The 26107-nt window shown below is 38.1% G+C and overlaps 1 protein-coding gene across 1 annotated transcript in view; it reads right to left on the reverse strand.

The window, feature by feature from the left end:
* Nucleotides 1–26107, reverse strand: part of PCCA (propionyl-CoA carboxylase subunit alpha) — an 863696-nt gene that overhangs the window by 359794 nt on the left and 477795 nt on the right. The window lies entirely within an intron of this gene.

A 26107-nucleotide genomic window follows, 5' to 3' on the forward strand; every position in this document is an offset into this window, starting at 1 on the left:
CTGATTAAAAAAACCAGGGCGGGCCGTGGACCGGACACACCGTTGGAGAAAGTAATTTATCAGGTAAGCATAAATTCTGTTTTCTCCAACATAGGTGTGTCCGGTCCACGGCGTCATCCTTACTTGTGGGAACCAATACCAAAGCTTTAGGACACGGATGAAGGGAGGGAGCAAATCAGGTCACCTAAATGGAAGGCACCACGGCTTGCAAAACCTTTCTCCCAAAAATAGCCTCTGAAGAAGCAAAAGTATCAAATTTGTAAAATTTGGCAAAAGTGTGCAGTGAAGACCAAGTCGCTGCCTTACATATCTGGTCAACAGAAGCCTCGTTCTTGAAGGCCCATGTGGAAGCCACAGCCCTAGTGGAGTGAGCTGTGATTCTTTCAGGAGGCTGCCGTCCGGCAGTCTCATAAGCCAAACGGATAATGCTTTTAAGCCAAAAAGAAAGAGAGGTAGAAGTTGCTTTTTGACCTCTCCTTTTACCAGAATAAACAACAAACAAAGAAGAAGTTTGTCTGAAATCTTTAGTGGCCTCTAAATAGAATTTTAGAGCACGGACTACGTCCAAATTGTGTAACAAACGTTCCTTCTTTGAAACTGGATTCGGGCACAAAGAAGGTACAACTATCTCCTGGTTAATATTCTTGTTGGAAACAACTTTCGGAAGAAAACCAGGCTTAGTACGCAAAACCACCTTATCTGCATGGAACACCAGATAGGGCGGAGAACACTGCAGAGCAGATAACTCTGAAACTCTTCTAGCAGAAGAAATTGCAACCAAAAACAAAACTTTCCAAGATAATAACTTAATATCTACGGAATGTAAGGGTTCAAACGGAACCCCTTGAAGAACTGAAAGAACTAGATTGAGACTCCAGGGAGGAGTCAAAGGTCTGTAAACAGGCTTGATTCTAACCAGAGCCTGAACAAACGCCTGAACGTCTGGCACAGCTGCCAGCCTTTTGTGAAGTAAAACAGATAACGCAGAAATCTGTCCCTTCAGAGAACTTGCAGATAATCCCTTCTCCAAACCCTCTTGAAGAAAGGATAAAATCCTAGGAATTTTTATCTTGTTCCATGGGAATCCTTTAGATTCACACCAATAGATATATTTTTTCCATATCTTATGGTAAATTTTTCTAGTTACAGGCTTTCTAGCCTGAATAAGAGTATCTATTACAGAATCTGAAAACCCACGCTTTGATAAAATCAAGCGTTCAATCTCCAAGCAGTCAGTTGGAGAGAAACCAGATTCGGATGTTCGAATGGACCTTGAACAAGAAGGTCCTGTCTCAAAGGTAGCTTCCATAGTGGAGCCGATGACATATTCACCAGGTCTGCATACCAAGTCCTGCGTGGCCACGCAGGAGCTATCAAGATCACCGAAGCCCTCTCCTGGTTGATCCTGGCTACCAGCCTGGGAATGAGAGGAAAACGGTGGGAAAACATAAGCTAGGTTGAAGGTCCAAGGTGCTACAAGTGCATCTACTAGAGTCGCCTTGGGATCCCTGGATCTGGACCCGTAACAAGGAACCTTGAAGTTCTGACGAGATGCCATCAGATCCATGTCTGGAATGCCCCATAATTGAGTTATTTGGGCAAAGATTTCCGGGTGGAGTTCCCACTCCCCCGGATGAAATGTCTGACGACTCAGAAAATCCGCTTCCCAATTTTCCACTCCTGGGATGTGGATTGCAGACAAGTGGCAGGAGTGATCCTCCGCCCATTGAATTATCTTGGTCACTTCCTCCATCGCCAGGGAACTCCTTGTTCCCCCCTGATGGTTGATATAAGCAACTGTCGTCATGTTGTCTGATTGAAACCTTATGAATTTGGCCTTTGCTAGATGAGGCCAAGCTTTGAGAGCATTGAATATCGCTCTCAGTTCCAGAATGTTTATCGGGAGAAGAGATTCTTCCCGAGACCATAGAGCCTGAGCTTTCAAGGGTTCCCAGACCGCGCCCCAGCCCACCAGACTGGCGTCGGTCGTGACAATGACCCACTCTGGTCTGCGAAAGCTCATTCCCTGTGACAGATTGTCCAGGATTAGCCACCAATGGAGTGAATCTCTGGTCCTTTGATCTACTTGAATCGTCGGAGACAAGTCTGTATAATCCCCATTCCACTGTCTGAGCATGCACAGTTGTAATGGTCTTAGATGAATTCGTGCAAAAGGAACTATGTCCATTGCTGCAACCATCAATCCTATTACTTCCATGCACTGCGCTATGGAAGGACGAAGAACAGAATGAAGAACTTGACAAGAGCTTAGAAGTTTTGATTTTCTGACCTCTGTCAGAAAAATTCTCATTTCTAAGGAGTCTATTATTGTTCCCAAGAAGGGAACTCTTGTTGACGGGGAAAGAGAACTTTTTTCTATGTTTACTTTCCATCCGTGAGATCTGAGAAAGGCTAGGACGATGTCCGTATGAGCCTTTGCTTTTGACAGAGACGACGCTTGAATCAGGATGTCGTCCAAGTACGGTACTACTGCAATGCCCCTTGGTCTTAGAACCGCTAGAAGGGACCCTAGTACCTTTGTGAAAATTCTCGGAGCAGTGGCTAATCCGAATGGAAGTGCCACAAACTGGTAATGCTTGTCCAGAAAAGCGAACCTTAGGAACTGATGATGTTCCTTGTGGATAGGAATATGGAGGTACGCGTCCTTTAAATCCACCGTGGTCATGAATTGACCTTCCTGGATGGTAGGAAGGATCGTTCGAATGGTTTCCATTTTGAACGATGGAACCCTGAGAAATTTGTTTAGGATCTTGAGATCTAGAATTGGTCTGAACGTTCCCTCTTTTTTGGGAACTATGAACAGGTTGGAGTAAAACCCCATCCCTTGTTCTCTTATTGGAACTGGATGAATTACTCCCATCCTTAACAGGTCTTCTACACAATGTAAGAATGCCTGTCTTTTTATTTGGTTTGAAGATAATTGAGACCTGTGGAACCTTCCCCTTGGGGGTAGTTCCTTGAATTCCAGGAGATAACCTTGAGAAACTATTTCTAGTGCCCAAGGATCCTGAACATCTCTTGCCCAGGCCTGAGCAAAGAGAGAAAGTCTGCCCCCCACCAGATCCGGTCCCGGATCGGGGGCCATCCCTTCATGCTGTTTTGGTAGCAGTGGCAGGCTTCTTGGCCTGCTTACCCTTGTTCCAGCCTTGCATCGGTCTCCAGGCTGGTTTGGGTTGAGAAGTATTACCCTCTTGCTTAGAGGATGTAGAAGTAGAGGCTGGTCCGTTTCTGCGAAAGGGACGAAAATTAGGCTTATTTCTAGCCTTAAAAGACCTATCCTGAGGAAGGGCGTGGCCCTTTCCTCCGGTGATGTCTGAAATAATCTCTTTCAAATCAGGCCCAAACAGTGTTTTGCCCTTGAAAGGGATGTTAAGCAATTTTGTCTTGGAAGACACATCCGCTGACCAAGACTTCAGCCAGAGCGCTCTGCGCGCCACGATAGCAAACCCTGAATTTTTCGCCGCTAATCTCGCTAATTGCAAAGCGGCATCTAGAATAAAAGAGTTAGCCAATTTAAGTGCATGAACTCTGTCCATAACCTCCTCATACGAAGATTCTTTATCGAGCGACTTTTCTAGTTCTTCGAACCAGAAACACGCTGCCGTAGTGACAGGAACAATGCATGAAATTGGTTGAAGAAGGTAACCTTGCTGAACAAACATTTTTTTAAGCAAACCCTCTAATTTTTTATCCATAGGATCTTTAAAAGCACAACTATCTTCTATGGGAATAGTAGTGCGTTTGTTTAGAGTAGAGACCGCCCCCTCGACCTTAGGGACTGTCTTCCATAAGTCCTTTCTGGGGTCGACTATAGGAAATAATTTCTTAAATATAGGGGGAGGCACAAAAGGTATGCCGGGCCTTTCCCATTCCTTGTTTACTATATCCGCCACCCGCTTGGGTATAGGAAAAACATCGGGGGGCACCGGAACCTCTAGGAACTTGTCCATCTTACATAATTTCTCTGGAATGACCAAATTGTCACAATCATCCAGAGTAGATAATACCTCCTTAAGCAGTGCGCGGAGATGTTCTAATTTAAATTTAAATGTTACAACATCAGGTTCAGCTTGTTGAGAAATTTTCCCTGAATCTGAAATTTCTCCCTCAGACAAAACCTCCCTCCTGGCCCCTTCAGATTGGTGTGAGGGTATGTCAGAAGCGTTATCATCAGCGTCCTCTTGCTCTTCAGTGTTTAAAACAGAGCAATCGCGCTTTCTTTGATAAGTAGGCATTTTAGATAAAATATTTGCAATAGAATTATCCATAACAGCCGTTAATTGTTGCATAGTAATAAGTATTGGCGCACTAGATGTACTAGGGGCCTCTTGTGTGGGCAAAACTGGTGTAGACACAGAAGGGGGTGATGCAGTACCATGCTTACTCCCCTCATCTGAAGAATCATCTTGGGCACTATTATTATCTGTGGCATCATTGTCCCTACTTTGTTTGGACACCATGTCACAATTATCACATATATTTAAATGGGGAGACACATTGGCTTTCATACATATAGAACATCGTTTATCTGATGGTTCAGACATGTTAAACAGGCTTAAACTTGTCAACAAAGCACAAAAAACGTTTTAAAATAAAACCGTTACTGTCACTTTAAATTTTAAACAGAACATTATACTGAATATGCGAAAAAGTATGAAGCAATTGTTCAAAATTCACCAAAATTTCACCACAGTGTCTTGAAGCCTTAAAAGTATTGCACACCAAATTTGAAAGCTTTAACCCTTAAAATAACGGAACCGGAGCCGTTTTTACATTTAACCCCTATACAGTCCCAGGAATCTGCTTTGCTGAGACCCAACCAAGCCCAGTGGGGAATACGATACCAAATGACGCCTTCTATAAGCTTTTTCAGTGGATCTTAGCTCCTCACACATGCATCTGCATGCCTTGCCTTCCAAAAACAACTGCGCATTAGTGGCGCGAAAATGAGGCTCTGCCTATGACTAGAGAAGGCCCCCATCTGAAAAAGGTGTCCATACAGTGCCTGCCGTTTTTTAACAACAATCCCCAAGATTATAATAACTATAAAGCGCTATAATCTGTCAAATATGCTTAGCAAGTAATCGTTTTAGCCCAGAAAAATGTCTACCAGTTTTTTAAGCCCTTATAAAGCCTTTATTCTTATACTTAATCTAAGAAAATGGCTTACCGGTCCCCATAGGGAAAATGACAGCTTTCCAGCATTACCAAGTCGTGTTGGAAATGTGGCCATCATACCTCAGGCAGAAAAGTCTGCCAACTGCTTCCCCCAACTGAAGTTACTTCATCTCAACAGTCCTGTGTGGAAACAGCAATCGATTTTAGTAACGTTTGCTAAAATCATCTTCCTCTCACAAACAGAAATCTTCTTCTCTTTTCTGTTTCAGAGTAAATAGTACATACCAGCACTATTTTAAAATAACAAACACTTGATTGAAGAATAAAAACTACATTTAAACACCAAAAAACTCTTAGCCATCTCCGTGGAGATGTTGCCTGTGCAACGACAAAGAGAATGACTGGGGTAGGCGGAGCCTAGGAGGGATCATATGACCAGCTTTGCTGGGCTCTTTGCCATTTCCTGTTGGGGAAGAGAATATCCCACAAGTAAGGATGACGCCGTGGACCGGACACACCTATGTTGGAGAAATTCCCTCTTTTTTGGGAACTACAAACAGATTTGAGTAAAACCCCCGACCTTGTTCCACAGTTGGAACTGGGTGTATCACTCCCATCTTTAACAGGTCTTCTACACAATGTAAGAATGCCTGTCTCTTTATTTGGTTTGAAGATAAGTTAGACATGTGGAACCTTCCCCTTGAGGGTAGTTCCTTGAACTCCAGAAGAAAACCCTGAGAGACTATTTCTAGTGTCCAGGGATCCTGAACATCTCTTGCCTAAGCTTGAGCAAAGAGAGAGAGTCTGCCCCCTACTAGATCCGGTCCCGGATCGGGGGCTACCCCTTCATGCTGTTTTGGTAGCAGCAGCAGGCTTCTTGGCCTGTTTACCCTTGTTCCAGCCTTGCATTGATTTCCAAGCTGGTTTAGTCTGGGAAGCGTTACCCTCTTGTCTAGAGGCTGCCGAGTTGGAAGCCGGTCCGTTCCTGAAATTGCGAATGGAACAAAAATTGGACTTATTCTTAGCCTTGAAAGGTTTATCTTGTGGGAGGGCATGGCCCTTTCCCTCAGTGATGTCTGAAATAATCTCTTTCAATTCTGGCCCAAAAAGGGTCTTACCTTTGAAAGGGGTATTAAGCAATTTTGTCTTGGAAGATACATCCACCGACCAAGACTTTAGCCAGAGCGCTCTACGCGCCCCAATTGTAAACCCTGAATTTTTCGCCGCTAACCTCGCTAACTGCAAAGCGGTGTCTAAAATAAAGGAATTAGCTAACTTAAGTGCGTGAATTCTGTCCATGACTTCCTCATACAGAGTCTCCCTACTGAGCGACTTTTCCAGTTCCTCGAACCAGAACCACGCTGCTGTAGTGACAGGAATAATGCACGAAATAGGTTAAAGGAGGTAACCTTGCTGTACAAAAATCTTTTTAAGCAAACCCTCCAATTTTTTATCCATAGGATCTGTGAAAGCACAATTGCCCTCAATAGGAATGGTCGTGCGCTTGGCTAGAGTAGAAACCGCCCCCTCGACCTTAGGGACTGTTTGCCATGTGTCCTTCCTGGGGTCGACCATAGGGAACAATTTCTTAAATATAGGAGGAGGGACAAAAGGTATGTCTGGCTTCTCCCACTCCTTATTCACTATGTCCGCCACCCGTTAAGGTATCGGAAAAGCATCAGGGTGCACTGGGACCTCAAGGAACTTGTCCATCTTGCACAATTTTTCTGGGTTGACCAGATTGTCACAATCATCCAGAGTAGATAGCACCTCCTTAAGTAATGCGCGGAGATGCTCTAATTTTGATTTAAATGTCACAACATCAGGTTCTGCCTGCTGAGAAATTCTTCCTGTATCAGAAATTTCCCCATCTGACAAACCCTCCCTCACTGCCACTTCAGATTGGTGTGAGGGTATGACAGAAAAATTATCATCAGCGCCCTCCTGCTCTACAGTGTTTAAAACAGAGCAATCGCGCTTTCTCTGAAATGCTGGCATTTTGGATAAAATATTAGCTATGGAGTTATCCATTACTGCCGTCAATTGCTGCATAGTAACAAGCATTGGCGTGCTAGAAGTACTAGGGGTCGCCTACGCGGGCATAACTGGTATAGACACAGAAGGAGATGATGTAGAACTATGTCTACTTCCTTCATCTGAGGAATCATCCTGGGCAACTTTACAATTTGTGACAGTACTGTCCTTACTTTGTTTGGACGCTATGGCACAATTATCACACATATTTGAAGGGGGAACCACATTGGCTACCATACATACAGAACATGATCTATCTGAAGGTACAGACATGTTAAACAGGCTTAAACTGGTTAATAAAGCACAAAAACCGTTTTAAAACAAAACAGTTACTGTCTCTTTAAATGTTAAACAGGGCACACTTTATTACTGAATATGTGAAAAACTATGAAGGAATTATCCAATCTTTACCAAATTTTCACCACAGTGTCTTAATGCATTCAAAGTATTGCACCCCAATTTTCAAGCTGTTAACCCTTAAAATGTGGAAACAGGAGCCGTTTTTAATTTTAACCCCCTTACAGTCCCAGCTACAGCCTTTGCTGCGACTTCACCAATCCCAGGGGGGTATATGATATCAAATGAAGCCTTCTAGGAACGTTTTTAGTGGATTCCAGACCCACACACATGCAGCTGCATGTACTGTACTCAAAAGTAACTGCACAGAAATGGCACGAAAATGAGGCTCTGCCTACTACAGAGAAAGGCCCTTCCTGACTGGGAAGGTGTCTTAACAAGTGCCTGGTGCTAAAAAACGTTCCCCAATGTTATAAAAGTGTGAAATTCAACTTCAAACTGCATATAATACTTAAATAAAGCAATCGATTTAGCCCTTAAGAGTGTCTACCAGTGTATAGCCCATAATAAGCCCTTTATTCTGTTTGAGACTAAGAAAATGGCTTACCAATCCCCATGAGGGAAAATGACAGCCTTCCAGCATTACATGGTCTTGTTAGAAATATGGCTAGTCATACCTTGAGCAGAAAAGTCTGCAAACTGTTCCCCCCAACTGAAGTTCTCTCATCTCAACAGTCCTGTGTGGGAACAGCAACTGATTTTAGTTACTGTCTGCTAAAATCATAATCCTCTTTTAAACAGAACTCTTCATCTGTTTCTGTTTCAGAGTAAATAGTACATACCAGCACTATTTTAAAATAACAAACTCTTGATAGAAGAATAAAAAACTACAACTAAACACCACAAACTCCTCACCATCCCAGAGGAGATGCTACTTGTTCAGAGCGGCAAGGAGAATGACTGAGGGGGGCGGAGCCTGGGAGGGACTATATGGACAGCTCTTGCTGTGTGCTCTCCTTGCCTTTCCCTGTGGGGGAGGAGAATATCCCACAAGTAATGGATGACGCCGTGGACCGGACACATCAATGTTGGAGAAAACAGGGTGGGGTCTTGTGGATACTTACCACAATGAAAGAAATTAATTTATCAGTTAAGCATAAATTATGTTTTCATTCATAAAGGTGAAAATGAAAAAAAAAAACAATGGACATCATATGAGCACCACAACATTCTGAGAAACTCTCAACGATTTACACTTGGTTCCTGTGAGCTTTTGAACCCTGTTTTTATTGTGGTATTTTTTTGCTTTTGGTGTCAATATTTGTGCCCTGAGTGAGTTTATTCTTTTAAATTGTGGAATAACTGTTGATTTGATCGCCAGTTCCTGTTTTGCCAGAGTGATTTATAAAGAAAGCGCTATTCCTTTAGCTAGTGTAGCTTATGGCCACATGAGTGTGTTTTAACCAGTTTTTAATTTGGGCTCTATTAGAAACTGTGTTGCACTATTGGTTACCTTTCTCTCTATTTGAGGTTAACTAATGGACACAAATTTCCTCTCTAACATTGAGTCCTGTTATACTACAGCAGTAAGACTAAAGGTTTGGAATCTGAAGACCAGGGTTCAATCCTCAGAATGTCAACTACAAGCAAGTTACAACTATTGAATAAACTTACTGAATCATTTTTGGAAGTTTCCTACTTGCATCAGAGACATTTAAAGGTTTATTTTTCTGACTTTATATGCACAGTTTATTTTCACATGAAACATCTTTCTTTCAATAAAGAAACTAAATCCACAACCTTAAAAGAAAGTACATATATTTAATTATTGTTTTTATTATGCACTTAAAAACAACCAAAAGGCAAGTTTCACAACAGCTTGAAGGACCTTTCTACCAAAGCTGCCTCATAAGAAGCAAAAACATAAAAATGGTAGCATTTAGTGAAAGTATGCAATGAAGACCAAGTAGCTGCCTTGCACATTTGGTCAACAGAAGATTAATTTTTGAAAGCCCAAGAAGTAGCTACTGATCTAGTAGAATGAGCAGTAATCTGACTGGGAGGTGTCTGACCTGCCTTCAAGTAAGCTTCACTAATCAAAAGCTTTAAAAGGGACAGTAAATGTAAAAAATAATGTTACATAATCCTGCGCTATTGAACTGAATGTAGCGCGCTCCCACTCTGGGTCTGGTAGCGAGAGCGAGCTACATTTAGTTCAATAGCACAACCGGGCACGCTGTGATTAGACAGCATGCTCATGAACCACTTTTGAAAAAGAAGACATGATCAGAGGAGCCTGGAGAGGAAACCAGGTAAGTGCAACTTTGAGGGCTAAAGTCTATAAAAAAAAAATTGATTTTTAAAACTGTCGCTAAGATTTATATAAAAGTATTTTTATATGTACTGTCCCTTTAATTAAGAAGCCAAAGATACAGCAAAAGCTTTCTGACCTTGCTTAGAACCAAAAAAGTGAACAACCAAACTAGAGGTTTGTCTGAAATCCTTAGTAAAATTTTTTTAGCACAAACCTAAATATTTAAGAAAATCTTCGCTGTTAGAATCCTCAGAAATCTGATCAGAAAGACTAACCAACCAAATGGAAGCAGTAGCAGAAACATCAGCATTAACAACAGAAAACAAAGTCCTTTAAGACAAAAGGAGAAGAGGCGCCTTATGGTGCAGTATCTCAAAGAACGGTGCAATTGTGTGTAAAAAAACAGTTGTGTACTCGCAAAGGGAGATGCACATCCAGTGCAATACTGCGCAGACCGAGGCTTCAGAGCAACTCGGCTGACTCAAACACTCCGACAAGACAGCAAGGCCACAGAGGGGCTCGTCTCCGATGACGTCATGGCTTCCGGTCCAAAGATAAGAACACAGCCCATTGCGGAGTAGCACCTATGATAGGTCTACGTAATACAGGGTCCCCAGCATGTTTCCAAATAACAGCAAGGAAGAGCAAGGTTCAATAAAAAGTATTTATTAAAATGTAGATAAAAACAAAATGTTGCACAGCAACGCGTTTCTCGGCACAAACTGCCGTTTCATCAGGCTGTATGACATATTTATACACCTCACTCTAAAACCCCAGGAAGCTAATCAGATTATCGACACATAACACACCCACAATAGCGCACAGTATCTATTGGAAAGTGGGAGTGGCAAATTAAACCTGTTTACTGGTTGTATATTTGTCAATGAGTGTGAAATAAAGAAAGGCCGATATACAACAGAAGCGTAAAAACAAATACCTAAGTAAACAATACAGTGATATCAATACAAACCAATAGAATAAATAGATAAGTAAGAATAATATCATTATTGATCGTTAATATGCATCACTGCTAGTATAATAGGTGCAATAATAAATGTAATAATGAATAATATAAGAATAAATACCATAAATCATATTGCATTTAGGATAAAGAAGCGAATAAACCATGCAGATCATCCAACAACTTTCAGTGCAATGTTACCGTAAGTGTATAAAGAAACAAAGAAGATCAAATAAGTTGAAAACCAGTAGGTCTCATAAAAATATATATATATTATAAAGTGATCATATAATAATAGTATAGTATGTGATAGTGTGATCAATAAAAAAAAAGATAATAGAAAGATCAATCGTGTAAATAGAGTGTAGATACATTCCATACACATCCACAAACTGTTCACTTAATAGCTTACCATAATTGCGTAATGATTGTGGATATAAAGTATGTCTGAAAGGAGTTTGTACAAAATAAAAATCAATTCAAAGCTATATATAAATAAAGAGACTTAAAAACTTCCTGCATAAAATAATCCATACAGACCAAACAGGTTTTATGTATGGCCACAATGTATCTTCTAATCTTCGAAAAGTTGAAATCTTATTAGACTATTTTTGGAATCAAGATTTAAGCCAAAGAGAGAAGAATGAGAAATCAGGTAAATATAGAGCTATCCTATCTGTAGACGCTGAGAAGGTGTTTGATTCAATATCCTGGGATCATTTGCTGCATTCTCTGAATCATTTTGGTATCCAAGAACATTGTTTTGAATTCATCTCTAAGATCTATAGAAATCCATAATCTTCACTTCTTATAAATGGTAATCTTTCTGAAAAAATCTTTCTTGGGCGAGGCACGAGACAAGGGTGCCCGCTGTCTCCTTTGTCATTTAATATTTCAATCGAACCTTTGGCCATATGACTACGTCAAGAACTTGTTGGAATTCGAATTGGCGCAATGTCTTTTAAAATCTCGCTCTATGTGGATGATTTGCTCATTTTCTTAGAAGACTCTATTAACTCTATCCCGAACATTCTTAAATCCTTGTAATTCTTTAGTTCTTTTTCGGGATACAAAATGAATGTCCAAAAAAGTGAACTCTTGTGGATTCAAAAAATCAGAGAGAGCTACTCTGATCATCCCTTTAAAAACTCGGATAGTATTAAATATCTAGGTATCACACTCCATAAAAACCCTAAAATGTGGTATAAATAACATTTTCCACCAGTATTTGAAAAAGCTATTTTAGATCTTAAAAATTGGGCCGCATTCCCTCTGTCCCTTCTAGCACAAATTAATCCAATCAAAATAATACTATTTCCACACATACTCTACTTACTTCAAAATTTGCATTTATTCATCCCTAACAAAGAGCTTCGCAAATTTTACTCTGCATGCTCTCAATTTTTGTGGAAAGGGCGCAGGGCACGTATGTAAATAGTAAAGCTTTCACAAAATAAGATGAACGGTGGTCTAGCTTTCCCTGACATCAAACTATACAATCTGACAACCTTAGGCCAAATAGCATTGGACTGGATCACAGAGTCAAATAAAATCTCTTCAGTTGAGATGGAAAGTATTTTTACATATCCCTTTTCTTTAAAAGCCCTACTGCACTGCCCAGCTAAAAAACTTCCGATAAATAACTCTAACTTATTATCATTTAAAAATATTATTATCGCCTGGCAAAGAAGCTGTAATATATTGGATATAGACTTTAGATCTTCTGTTTTTTTACTGATTCAAGGGAACCCAGAGATTACCCCGGGAACGCATTGCTCAGTATACCGCATATGGGTCCAAAAAGGACTTAAATATATTAGACAACTAGTTTCTCTCATAGGTCAAATTTTCTCGTTTAACAACTTAAATATGTTTGATCTCCCTAGATAAAATTTATTTGCATATTTTCAAGTACACAATTTCATTAAATCTCAAGACTGTTGGTGGGATGGCGGTTATCAATGGTCTGAGATTAATGAGTGCATTAAAAAGTTTGCAGCAGGCAAATTTACAATTTCTCTTTTATATAACATTATGCTAGCCAAACAGGGACAAATGCTTTTTCATAAACTGGTCACTTTCTGGCTACAGTTTTTTTCCCTATTTCGAGTTTGCTAATATCAACTTTAGCTTTGCTGTACTAGGAAAATTAAAAATTCCAGTTAGTTGGAAAAAATCACATATTAAACTATTACAGAATGCATACCAAACCTCTTTTAGACTATCTATATTTTCCTCAGCTACAAATCAGCATTGTCCGAAATTTCATTCAGCAAATGCTGATGTTCTACATATGTTCTTCTTCTGTCCAAAAATATATAAATTCTGGGGCAAAGTCAATCTCTGGTATGAAAAGCTCTATAAAGATAATTTCAAAATTCAAGCTATTCATGTAATTTTTCTTATCCATCCCAACCTAGTAATGGTTAAACAAAAGAATATTAGATCATTAAATACTATAATATTGGTAACTAGACTTTTGATTTTGAAAAACTGGAAGGATGCGCGCCCACTTAAATTCTCCAATTTTTGTAATTTACTTCTTCAACAAATAGTTTTTGAATCATACAATACCTTTTTTTATTTTAGGGACAGGGCTGAAGAACTCTTTAACAACTGGAATCCTATACTCAAGTCATATCCTTGTAAAATACAGGAACGAATCCTAGCCCCTATAAGTTACTCAGAAGCTTCACAATTTTTTTTTTCTTAAGAAAAAATTTGTAAGAAATTAAAAAGTTCAGGATACTACTGGAGGCCACACTAGGTTTCAAACAACTATCATGGATAGGGGTGAGAGGCAGAGAGTTGAGAGAGAAATATACCCTTTCTTTTTCTTTTCTATTTTTGTTTGTTTCAGTCACTATTTTAGGTTATTCTAGATTGACAATGTTGTCTCTTCTTGTGCAATACAAGACATTGTTTCAACTGTTGGTATACCCTGTGAGGTGCAATGTAAAAGCGAATGTGCTTAATTATATTTTGTGTACACTGTAGGATATTAAATAAAATAAAAAAATAAAAATAATTAGCTGACCTCAATCTTTTATGATGGTGAGAACCATAAAGTGCAAATGAATCAAATGACCCTATAGTGATGACGCAATAAATATATCTTTTGAAAAATTGACAGGATGATCATATGGTGATCAGAAAAAAAATCAATATACAAAACAATTGTCAAATACATAGTTAATTAAAAGCTATAAATATATGGCTCATCTTACTCTTTCATCATAATGAATGTAAAAAATAATAATAAATAATAATGACTCAATTAACCCTATAAAAGGATGCAAAAATATGTATGAAAGACATAAGGAAAACGTGATAATAATACTACTATGCAAACAAACCAGAGGATAAATATATAAGATATCAAACAAATGCCCTCCCAAGATTTAAAAGTGAAGAAACATACTATATATCACATATGTAGAGAATATAGACACATGCATTTAGACGCAACTGTCCAAACAATGCTGCCAGATACACATTCATATTAAGTCCTAATGGATGTAATGTCTTTAATTTGTGGATCTAGTAAGTCTCCCTCTGTCTTAGTGTTATGAATCTATTGTAGAGGTATGACACACAGGAATGTTGCTACTACCGTGATTCCCAAAGATGCGCTACGTCTTATTTTCAGGGGATGTCTTATTTTTCCATGAAGAAGAATACGGTACACATTTATTGTTGAACAAAAAAAAAAGGAAATTTATTGCCTGTATACGGTACGGTAGGAAATGTAGTCCTCCTGTGTCATTTTGATTCCCCCCTCTGATCCTCCTGTGTCATTTTAAGTGATCCCCCTCCCCCCACCCCTTTATCAGACATTTCCCCCCTACCTCAGTCACCCCTGTGTGTCCACAAAATGTGCCCGACTCCTGCACCGCGCGACTCACTGTCTAATTGTGAGTCAGTCAGACTCCATCAAGAGGTGACATGATTACTTTATATAAATATATTCAAGGCCCATATACAGAGATGGCAGAAGCTCTGTTTATTCCAAGAAAATTGTTTGTGACCAGAGGTCACAATTTAAGGTTGGAGGAAAAGTTTTTTCACTGTAAGAGCAATAAAATTGTGGAACTCATTACCAAAGGAGGTAGTGAATGCCAATACCCTAGATACATTTAAAAATTATTTGGATACATTTCTGTCTATAAACAAAATTCATGGATATGATTGCTAGTATTAAATGGGTCACCTTTTAGTGGGATTATTTAAGCTTAACTGGAGCTTTTTGTATATATTTTAGATTTGTATAGGTTGAACTCGATGGACTTTGGTCTTTTTGCAACCTCATCTACTATGTTACCTTTTTATTATTATTAACAGGTAGCTGTAGAGCGCCAACAGATTCTGCAGCGCTATAAACATAGTTGGTATACAGGATAACATTTATAGGGATCAAATGGGTAGAGGGCCCTGCCGAGAGTTGCACTGTTGTAGTTGGCTCTTATGAAAGCGATCTACAAACAGCTGGGCTCATAGGCTTACACTCTAAGGGGTTCAAGGGGAAAGCAAAGGAGTTAGAAAAGGTTAGTGTTGGTTGTATGCATCCCTGAATAGTAGAGTCTTTAAGGAGCGCTTGAGACTGTTAAAACTAGGGGAGAGTCTTGTGGAGCGAGGCAGGGAGTTCCACAAGATGGGGGCCAGTCTGGAGAAGTCCTGTAAACGGGAATGTGAGGAACTAACAAGAGAGAAGGAGATTGTGAGCAGAGCGAAGGGGACAGGAGGGAGAGTACCTGGAGACAAGGTCTGAAATGTAGGGGGGGGCAATGCAATTGTGTGTTTTGTATGTCAGAGTGACGATTTTGTGTTTAATCCTGGAGGCAAGAGGAAGCCAGTGAAGGGATTGGCAGAGAGGTGCAGCAGATGAAGAGCGACGTGTAAGGAAGATGAACCTGGCAGAGGCATTCATTATGGATTGTAAAGGAGCTAGGCGGCAGCTAGGTAGACTAGAGAGGACGGAGTTGCAGTAGTCGAGACGGAAAAGGATGAGAGAGTGGATTAAAATCTTAGTTGTGTCTTGTGTAAGGAAATGTCTAATTTTAGAGATGTTTTTAAGGTGGAAGCAGCAGGCTTTAGACAAGGACTGAATTTGAGGAGTGAAGGAAAGGTCTGAGTCAAGTGTGATTTATATTAAGGTAGTGAGAGGACATCCAAGATGAGATATGAGAAAGACAGTTAGTGACAAGGGTTAGTAAGGAAGGAGGTAGCTCTGGTGCAGAGAGGTAGATTTGGGTGTCATCTGCATACAAATGATATTGAAACCCTTGGGCCTTTATTAAGGAATCTAATGATGATGTATAGATTGAAAAGAGAAGTGGACTAAGGATGTTGGAAGCAAGTGCAGCATTAGATAGATCTGAAATGCATCAAAACATTAAGACAGATATCACATAAATATGAGGGAGGGGATACCTCAGCCTGTTGCCTGTTTACAATAAACAAATTTATTATTGGTAGAAAGTTGTTCAGAAAAAATCAGCTTCCAAAGGAGGATTAGGGAAAGATTCAGAAAATTCCATAATGAAAAATACAGAAATAATAACCCCAATAAACAAATGAGCTCTTAGGGAATGGTTATACAATTTCCCTGGGATCACAGCTATAGCCGGAGGCACCCAAACAAATGGCAATTTAAAAGTAACAAACAAGCGCCAAAACAAGCCTACACACTAGTTTTTTTTTTTTTTTTTTAAATCAGAAGGTTTATAATTCTAAATAATAACACCCAGAAGGAATAACCCAAAAGAGAACGAATCTGATCCCAGGCTATATATAAATGTCATATATAAAAACTGCCAGGTATAGGTTTTAAATGAGTGTTAAGTTGTTAAATAAACAATAATAGTCACTTACCTAAAACACTCTCCTACTATACTTGATAGCAGGAAACTAGCCCTGCACTGAAAACATATCAGCAGAGAACTCACTATAACTTAACTGTAGAAACAATAGGAGGAGGCAAAAGACAAGTCGCTGCAACATCCTTGGGAGGAAAGTGATTTACATTTTCATGGGAAAGAAAAAAAATAAGGCACATTATAAACTCTTTAAACTTCCTTCTTGACAAACACTGCACTCTGAAGGAAAATGGGCCTCAACTCTGAGAACCCCTCTCAACAAAGAAATCATCTGCACATCACCATTATTAACCTTCCTCCAGCAGAGTCAAAGAAAAGACTAACTACCATAGAGGTGGGAGGGGTTATATAGAGCTTTTGGGGTTTGGAAATCTTTGCCTCCTCCTAGTAGCAGGGAAGGTAATTCCCAGGAGTAAAGGATCATGGACTCTTACCACCTTTATGAAAGAAAGTTATTTAACATTGCACGCTCTACAGTATCATAAAAAGAAAAAGGTTGAGTTTCATGCCCCTTTAAGTACAGCTATTAAATAGTGTTTTTATTTTGTTTAATTCATAATTAGTAAGGTAGCAAAAACCTTATTTGCAAACATGAACATTAACAGACTTGTGAATAGTGTGAAAAAAATATTTATGAAAAGTTCAGTTATGCTCTGGAGCGCCGCACATTTAGTGCAGTACCAGTTTTCTTCTGCGCCTGTTTGAACCCACCAATGATTCTGGCACATAGCTGTAAGCATGTGTGCAATAACCCCAAGCAAGTAATAAAACAATTATTATTTTCTTTCCAGTTTTTCCATCTTTTGACCATTGCTTCCCAGCAGAGAGACCTGCCCAGCAATAATGAAAAACAAGAAACACATATGCCATGCATTTCTTCACTTTGTCTTGCAAACCAGGTAATATTAAAGAGACCTTGGGGAATGAATGAGCAAATATATAACTTACAACTATGTCATTGTAACATTCTATTTTCTTAAAGGGACATTAAACCCAAAATTTTTCTTTCATTATTCAGACAGAGAATACAATTTTAAACAACATTCCAATTTACTTCTATTATCTAATTTGTTTCATTCTTTAGATATCCTTAGTTAAAGAAATAGCAATGCACATGGGTGAGCCAATCACATGAGGCATCTATGTGCAGCCACCAATCAGAAGCTACTGAGCCTATCTAGATATGCTTTTCAGGAGAGAATATCAAGAGAATGAAGCAAATTAGATAATAGAAGTAAATTAGAACGTTGTTTAAGATTGTATTCTCTATCCAAATCATGAAAGAAAAAAATTGGGGTTTAATGTTCCTTTAAAATAGAAATAAAATATTTAATAATGCAAATGCCACTGGTAGAATGACACCAGTCTTTCTGATTTATGACTGTGACACACACTACCAACTAATCTATAATGCCCTTTGCAAAAACAAAAAATACCCAAAAAGAAGATATATATATATATATGGTTGATTCTCCATTCAACTATATATCAACTGACCATCTTACTAAAATAAAAATGCTACCTGGGAAACTCATGCAAGGACTGAGCAAACACTTCCCTTGTGTAAGATTCCCCACTGAGTCCTTATGAAGGTATGTATCCTGTGAGATGAATGTATTTCTTATGTTTATTTATAAACATCAAATAATACAAAATAAAAAAGAGTGAAATAAGTAAAGAACAGATTTGAATGTCAAATTTCTGCAACAAACAGAAATATAGAAGATTAAAAACTGGAATGTTTCTGTTTGAGAGTCTGTCCTGGGGAATGTGACAGAACAAATGAAATAGCACAGTTATTGCCAATCCTGTTAATCTGTTCCTCTCTGACTACAATGTAGAGCAAACTCATTTGGTAAAATAACTGTTGAAGTAAGCAAGGTAAAACTAAAGAAATTATTTGCCCAGGTGCACAGTAATAACTGACTTGGCAGACATATAAAGGTTGTACTTACAATATAATTTCACATTTATATTAAATCAGTGTGTGGCAACCTTATTTTGCAAGCAATAACTCCAAACAAAATTAAAATGTGCAATATTAGACATAAATGAAGCATATTAGATTAAAACATTCTGTCTTGCAAAGTATGCCAAAGTGGTGGGAGTGGTATTAATTTGAAAGACAAACATTTGGGACCCCAGATATAACAAAAGAAATGTACATGCCATTAAATGAATGTAAAGTAATTCTGCGGCAAATAAAGGAGATATATTTGGCATACCTGCAGTGACAACATATTATAGAATATCTGCAGATGAATTTGCTGAAAAACTGCAATTGCAAAGAAAGCATGCATTGCCAATTGCCTTTTTCACAGCTTGCAGTGTATTTCAGCTTCTGTAGTAATTTTCCCAACCACTGGCACAAGCTAATGGTATGTATGTGGTTTCAATCAAAAGTACACGCTCCTTTATGCATTTAGAGTTTTGAGGAGTTTAATTTCCGCTCTTTTCTTGCCAAGCAGAGGCACATGTGAAACCAAATAACTTAAGTGCAGTAGCTTAAATGCTAATTTGCTATTTATATTACCAACACATTACATCGTTCCTTGTGGGGCAGTCTGCCAATGTGCTGTAAGAATTACATGTGGAACAGTTATGTGAGTCCCAAAATATATTGCAAACATGTCAACTGTATGACAAAAGTCATTAAATTTCACTTAGTCACAACTGTGAAGCTTTCAAAGGCAATATTACAGTATAACACTCACTGAAAAAATCTAAGAAAAAATATCAGTCATGGGAAATCCTGTAGAAAAAAAAATAAAAATATATATATATATATATATATATATACTGTGTATGTATATATATATATATATATATATATATATATATATATATATATATGATTTCTTTTTTGATGGATTTATATCTATATAATTAATTTTATATCTATCAATGTTTTTGGATGTTTTTCTATACTGTGAGTCTTGGTGAGACACCAAGTAATACTGATTACCTTTTGCTTATATATATATATTTATATTTATAGATAGATAGTTATATAGATATAATAGATATATATAGCTAGGAAATATGAATACCATATTGAAAAACCATTGACAGTGATAAGTATTAGATGCACATAAGGGTGCCACTGACAATGATGAGTATGGGATGCACACAAGTACAATGATCTTACTGAATAATAAAATATATTATATATATATATATATAATAAAGTAAGGAAATCAACACCAATCCATAGAAAAAAAAAGAACATGAGTCATGTAGTGAGATAAAATATGAATGACCAACTGGCAGCTGATCAAAATGGACCAAACCTACCACTGGGAATTTATCTATTCATGAAAAAAATAAACCTTTTCATCTTCATCAAAACACAGTGCAATGATTAAAATAGCTTTGTTTAAAATGTAGGGAGGAACAAAATGTTGCGTAAACATAGCTTACCAATAATAATTTGTGATTCTGTAAAATATATATTTTTTAAATGACTTATTGCAAATTAGTAATAAAAAGAGGACTCAAGTCAGTTCTTTTGCATTAATAGGAAAATGAAGACATCTCTTTTCAGTACTTAGTATTTCCTGACAAACACTTTTTTCCTTTTATGCTAGCATACACCATTCCACTTTCTTCTGACATGTTGTTATAAAGAGACTAGATAAAACACTTTGAAGTTGGATTATCCTCAGGGAAAAATACTTGAAAACCGAGCATATAAACAGATAATGGGAGGCTCAAATGATAACTCAACCCTTGAAGTGCCTCTTGTAACAATGACTTTCGTAGAAAGCTTTAAGTGGTAAAGTCAGGTTAAAGTAGAAAAAGAAAAACTGTCTAGATTATACTCTAATGAAATCAACATTGTATAACTATTCATGAAGTTATATTTTTATAATCACTGAAACGGCCCTTATTAAGGATTAATAATAAAAATAAAACACTCAATGAGTACATTACATAAGCGGTGGTCTTATCAGAGCTTGTTTCACCACATTAATTACAAGCATTTATATAACATAAAACAATATAGTGGAAAGGCTGTAAGTATGCAGAAAAAACGTACATATATAGCGGATATAACGTTATTTAATAACCTTTTGTGCACTCAATTAAATTACAAAATTTTCTTAAAGAGACACATAGTCATAGTAAAAGACGCTCACATCTCATGTAGCTATTTTTTTTTTTATGTCAGTACTTGGTAATGCAAATTTACAAAATTAAAGGGATATGAAACCGAAAATTATGCTTTCATGATTCAGATAGAGCACGCAATTTTAAACAACTTTCTAATTTACTTCTATTATCAATAGTGGATGTGAATAGAATGGTGAGAAATCTCACGGTAAGGAAACATGTTTCCACGAGTAAAGGGGAGATTGAACCCATCACTATCCTAAACAGGACACCCACAATTCTACAACATGTTGATTTTTTAGATGCTTGCACTAGAGAAACATTGCTAACATTACAGAGTCAAAAACTCCCACATACCCTGAATGAGATGGAATCCCATTCAGGCATTAGAACTCTTTCAAGAAAAGGTAATAAGGGATTTAGAGAATTTATATTTGGACAAGAAAAACTCACACTCTAGCAATCTCTCTTACAGAGAAAATCAAGCAATAAAGGAATTAGAGAAAAATTCTAACATAGTCATTTGCAAATCAGACAAAGGGGGGGAGCATAGTCGTTCTTAACAGGACGGACTATGACAAAGAAATAAGACAAGTTTCAGACACAAACACACACATCAAACTATCTAAAAAATCATTCAAAAGAATTTAAGTTACAACTGTCACATCTATTGGATGAAGGATTACACAATGGTTTCATAGATAAATCTATATATGAATTTTTGTGGGTTACTCATCCTCAAACCCCAATATTCTATGTGCTACCTAAAGTTCACAAGAGTCTAACTAATGTTATTGGCCATCCCATTGTGACTGGGATTGGTTCCCTACTTGAACCCCTATCCGAGTGGGTAGATTCCATCTTACAACCCTTAGTCCATGAATTAGCAAGCTATTTAAGAGACGCAAAACAGCTAATACAGAAATTAGAAAATCTTAAATGGACTACTTTTTCCAGATAGGTTAAGAAAGACGTAGTTTCACTCTACAGTTGTATACCCCATGATAGGGGACTTCAGGCAGTTGGGTACTATTTGTCACATAGAAGTAAACTTAGTTGTAACATGCAGGATTATGTTTTGAAAATGATCGAAAATCTTTTGACACATAATTATTTTTGTTACAGGGGGATTTCTATCTCCAGAGATGCGGAACAGCTATGAGGGCAAAATTTGCCCCCTCCTACGCCCACCTCTTTATGGGGTGGTCGGAGCTGTGCCGCATCTATGGAGAGGATAATCCCTTCAAACAGCATATCTCAATGTACTGTCAGGGTATCTGTGAATGTCAGACAATACATATCTATATATATATATGTGTATATATATAAATATATATATATATATATATATATATATTATAAGGTAAAATAAGTATGCAGCCTATCAAATATTAAATTTGAGCATGCTCATTTTATCGCTGAATACATTCTGTGTATTGCAATTCTGAGGTCAGACATGAGATGCCTCGCTGACTACACATCAAAATTCAATCCTCCCTTTTCTTCATGGTTACACAGGAGAGCACAAAGGATTTAGACCTTTGTATAGATAAGACCAATGGGCCACTTCAAAGTAAATATTAGCATTATGGAACCCTTAGGTGTGTATGCCCATATATGGGTTTCCTGCCCAAAATGGATAATAGATTTACTGACCCCCTCACTGCTCAATATATCTAAGAGAGAGACAAAGGGGAAACATTTGGTTTAATTAGTGAAGATAAATAATTAACCAAGCCAGGATACATCATAGGATGTTGGAGACAAGATTCTCTACATAAGTCAGATAAGCAAACAGAAATTCTGAGAATATAGTAATTAGCACAGACCTGTTAATTGCCCCTGAATCTCAGATACACATCTGTACTGACTAGCAGAAACACATGTTTTGCATTCTAACTTTGAAATTCATTTTAAAGTACAACTTATTTGTAATTTTCAGTATTGTATAAAAAGCATAATTTATGTAGGAACTTACCTGATAAATTCATTTCTTTCATATTGGCAAGAGTCCATGAGGCCCACCCTTTTTATGGTGGTTATGATTTTTTTGTATAAAGCACAATTATTTCCAAATTCCTTTGTTGATGCTTTTTACTCCTTTCTTTATCACCCCACTACTTGGCTATTCGTTAAACTGAATTGTGGGTGTGGTGAGGGGTGTATATATAGGCATTTTGAGGTGTGGGAAACTTTGCCCCTCCTGGTAGGATTGTATATCCCATACGTCACTAACTCATGGACTCTTGCCATGTTCTTAAATAAATTATGTTTTCTTTCATGTAATTGGCAAGAGTCCATGAGCTAGTGATGTATGGGATAACAATACCCAAGATGTGTAACTCCACACAAGAGTCACTAGAGAGGGAGGGATAAAATTAAAACAGTCATTTTCCGCTGAAAAAATTAAATCCACAACCAAAAAAATAAGTTTTTTCTCATAAATGAAAGAAAAAAACTTAAAACATAAGCAGAAGAATCAAACTGAAACAGCTGCCTGAAGAACTTTTCTACCAAAAACTGCTTCCGAAGAAGCAAATACATCAAAACGGTAGAATTTAGTAAATGTGTGCAAAGAAGACCAAGTTGCTGCTTTGCAAATCTGATCAACTGAAGCCTCATTCTTAAAAGCCCACGAAGTGGAGACTGATCTAGTAGAATGAGCTGTAATTCTCTGAGGCAGGACTTGACCCGACTCCAAATAAGCTTGATGAATCAAAAGCTTTAACCAAGATGCCAAGGAAACTGCAGAAGATTTCTGACCTTTCCTAGAACCAGAAAAGATAACAAATAGACTAGAAGTCTTCCTGAAATCTTTAGTAGCTTCAGCATAATATTTCAAAGCTCTTACTACATCCAAAGAATGTAAGGATCTCTCCAAAGAATTCTAAGGATTAAGACACAAAGAAGGGACAACAATTTCTCTACTAATGTTGTTAGAATTCACAACCTTAGGTAAGAATTTAAATGAAGTCCGCAAAACCGCCTTATCCTGATGAAAAATCAGAAAAGGATATTCACAAGAAAGAACAGATAATTCAGAAACTCTTCTAGCAGAAGAGATGGCCAAAAGGAACAACACTTTCCAAGAAAGTAGTTTAATGTCGAAAGAATGCATAGGCTCAAACGGAGGAGCCTGTAAAGCCTTCAAAACCAAATTAAGACTCCAAGGAGGAGAGATTGATTTAATGACAGGCTTGATACGGACCAAAGCCTGTACAAAACAGTGAATATCAGGAAGCTTAGCAATCTTTCTTTTTTAAAACAGAAAGAACAGAGACTTGTCCCTTCAAGGAACTTGCAGACAAACCTTTATCCAAACCATCCTGAAGAAACTGTAAAATTCTAGGAATTCTAAAAGAATGCCAAGAGAATTTATGAGAAGAACACCATGTAATATAAGTCTTCCAAATCCGATAATAAATCTTCCTAGAAACAGATTTACGAGCCTGTAACATAGTATTAATCACTGAGTCAGAGAAACCTCTGTGACTAAGCACTAGGCATTCAATTTTAATGATTTAAGATCATGATGGAAGTACGGACCTTGAGACAGAAGGTCTAGCCTTAATGTAAGTGGCCAAGGTTGGCAACTGGACATTCGAACAAGATCCGCATACCAAAACCTGTGAGGCCATGCTGGAGCTACTAGCAACACAAACAATTGTTCCATGATGATTTTGGAGATCACTCTTGGAACAAGAACTAGAGGCTGGAAAATATAAGCAGGTTGGTAACACCAAGGAACTGTCAACGCATTCACTGCTTCCACCTGAGGATCCCTGGACCTGGACAGGTACCTGGAAAGTTTCTTGTTTAGATTAGAAGCCATCAGATCTATTTCTGGAAGACTCCACATCTGAGAAAACACATCCGGATGGAGGGACCACTCTCCCGGATGTAAAGTCTGATGGCTGAGATAATCCGCTTCCCAATTATACCTGGGATATGAACCGCAGAAATTAGACAGGAGCTGGATTCCGCCCAAGCAAGTATCTGAGATACTTCTTTCATAACTTGGGGACTGTGAGTCCCACCCTGATGATTGACATATGCCAAAGTTGTGATATTGTCTGTCTGAAAACAAATGAATGGTTTTCTCTTCAACAGAGGCCAAACATGAAGAGCCCTGAAAATCACACGGAGTTCCAAAATATTGATTGGTAATCTCTCCTTTTGAGATTTCCGAACCCCTTAAGCTGTCAGTGATCCCCAGACAGCTCCCCAACCTGAAATACTTGCACCTGTTGTGATTACAGTCCAGGTTGGACGAACAAAAGAGGCCCCTAGAACTTTACGATGGTGATCTAACCACCAAGTCAGAGATTGTGGAACATTGGGATTTAAGGATATTAATTGTGATATCTTTGTATAATTCCTGCACCACTGGTTCAGCATACAAAGCTGGAGAGGTCTCATGTGAAAACGAGCAAAGGGGATCACGTCCGATGCTGCAGTCATGAGACCTAAAACAGATTTGTCAGGAAAGATCAGAGCAAGCCTGCTCTGTCTTTGAAATAATAAAATCATGATTGTAGGAAAATCATCAATAGACACCTAACTTCATCTCCTTGCACTAAAGGCAAAGAGAATGACTGGGGATTGTGGGAAGGGGAGAGATACTTAAAAGCTTTGCTGTAGGTGCTCTTTGCCTCCTCCTGCTGGCCAGGAGTGAAATTCCCAACAGTAATTGAGAACTTCGTGCACTCACCATATCCTAGGAAATAATGAGGAAATATCAGGTTCAACATCAGATGAAGATTCTTCATCACCAGAGGAAACTTTACCTTCTGAAGACATAACAATATCCCTGGTCTCAAGGCACATAGTACTTGTAGAAGGTAAAATCTGAACTGACCTTTTACGTTTGAAGGCTGAAGAGCAGGCAGCAACTCAGAAACTGCAGGCTGGATAATGTTTTTTCACAGTATGTGAAGCCAAGTCAGTATTCTCCTGTAATGAACAAAAATTAGGTGTGTTCATACTCAAAGAAACAGCATTAGGTTGGTCTGATAGCATTAATGATTCTAAACATGAGCCACATAAATTAGCTGGAAAAGGCACTTCAGGTTTTTTACAATAAGCACACCTAATAATGGTAGGTAGAAAGGTGTTCAGGAGACTAGGCTTCTGAGGTAGATTTAGAGACAAAATCAGACTGCTCCATTATAACATATGACAAAGCAATGCAATAAACACTATAAACCCCTTTAAAAAGCTCTTGAGGAATGGAAATCACTTATCCTCTCCTAGGTAGCATTTAAAGAAACTCACAAGTACAATGCACGCTAAGCCGAACTGCAAAACAAAGCAGGAGACAATAACATAATATCTAAAGTCAGATAACGCTCATGAAGGAATAACACATGCAAA

The sequence above is a fragment of the Bombina bombina genome, chromosome 3 (genome assembly GCF_027579735.1).
Source record: "Bombina bombina isolate aBomBom1 chromosome 3, aBomBom1.pri, whole genome shotgun sequence".
Taxonomy (NCBI): domain Eukaryota; kingdom Metazoa; phylum Chordata; class Amphibia; order Anura; family Bombinatoridae; genus Bombina; species Bombina bombina.